Raw genomic sequence first — 1407 nt, 5'->3', positions numbered from 1 at the left:
CTCTTACTTTTTTCGGACAAAATATTCGAAAAAGTATATAGAAGGAGACATCGCTTTAATAAAAATTATGTTAGAACTATACAAAACAACTAAAAAGTAAAACATTAAAAGTAAGTAGATGTAATTTGAGCATAAATTCATATGTAGGTATATTTACATTAGGATGGTCCAAAAAACAAGTTAAGTCGACATTTTACCGCTCTTACCCCCCAAGGATTGTTCTATACCAAAAAATTATACCCCTGTTTTTTCTTTTATTTTGAAATCAAAAAAATATTTAGAGGTCGCTCAAAGCGCTCAAGGTTTTCCATGTACTTGATATGGCGAATAAAAAAAGTTTTCGTAGAAATGGTATAGAATTTTTGAAAATCAATATTTTTTGGTCGGAAAACTTTGTTTCTCTTCAGGAGACTGCCAATAACAGGGACGTGAACCGGTTTTGAACCGGAAAACCGCTTTTTTCTATTAATTAACTGAACCATTAACCGAACCGAAATTTTCCACAAATGTTTGATCCGAACCGAAAACCGAACCACTTTCCATAAAGGTTTAAAGGTTCGTTTCAACCAATTTTCAATAGATAAATGTACCCACTATTTTTTGTTTTTGTTAAACATGGTAATACCTACCATGTTTTTTTACCATGTGAGAATATCAATGGGTTGCCTACCCATCTCATTTGACAGACCGCTTAACCTTGCGCGTTGTTGCACTTGACACTTGACACTTAAACTTGCTCGTTATTTTTTTTTGTTTTTTGAACCCTTGAACCGAACCGAAACCCCGGTTCAAAGACCAAAAAAACCGCTTTGACGAACCAATCCAAGAGTGCAAAAACGGTTCGAACCGCTGAACCGAACCGACCAAATTTTTCATCCGGTTCACGTCCCTGGCCAATAATAATACCCAATTCTTTAATATATAACTTTTTCACTTTTCAAAATGAATTTTATCGTTTGCTTTGTTTACACATTTGAGTTCCTACAATTTTATCGCAAGCGACACTGTGTGTACACAACTTAAATGTTCTTTCCCTCACCAAAATTAGGTGCAATCTGCCATTATGCAATTGCAGCTGCAATCACTAAGTGCAGCGTGGCTCGTCTGGCGGGGTCTTTTTTAAAACTCGTGCTTTGTCAATGGGTTATAAGATTTAAAAGCGTACCAGAAAGTTGAAAAACAAACACCTAACGGTGCTTATATTCCTATTGTATGCACTGGTATAGAAAAAATTGGAACTGAATTCGAAATTGCCATTTTAACACCACCAGCTTATATGGCCTTATGGATTCACGCTTTCGAAATTATTTCATTTTACCGTTTATCTCCTTTCAAATTGCTGATCAGATTTTGATTTATAACTTTTGCTTACCATATCTTTTGCACTTCAGTCTTTTTTTTATATAA

The 1407-nt window shown here is 34.7% G+C and overlaps 1 protein-coding gene across 1 annotated transcript in view; it reads left to right on the top strand.

Annotated features, from left to right (window-relative positions):
* LOC118748329 (kelch-like protein 5) overlaps nt 1–1407 on the top strand; it is a 72251-nt gene that overhangs the window by 42885 nt on the left and 27959 nt on the right. The window lies entirely within an intron of this gene.

The sequence above is a fragment of the Rhagoletis pomonella genome, unplaced genomic scaffold (assembly GCF_013731165.1).
Source record: "Rhagoletis pomonella isolate Grant_MI unplaced genomic scaffold, Rhpom_1.0 Rhpom_scaffold_00013, whole genome shotgun sequence".
Classification (NCBI taxonomy): Eukaryota; Metazoa; Arthropoda; class Insecta; order Diptera; family Tephritidae; genus Rhagoletis; species Rhagoletis pomonella.
This window is presented reverse-complemented; position numbering and strand designations above follow the sequence as displayed.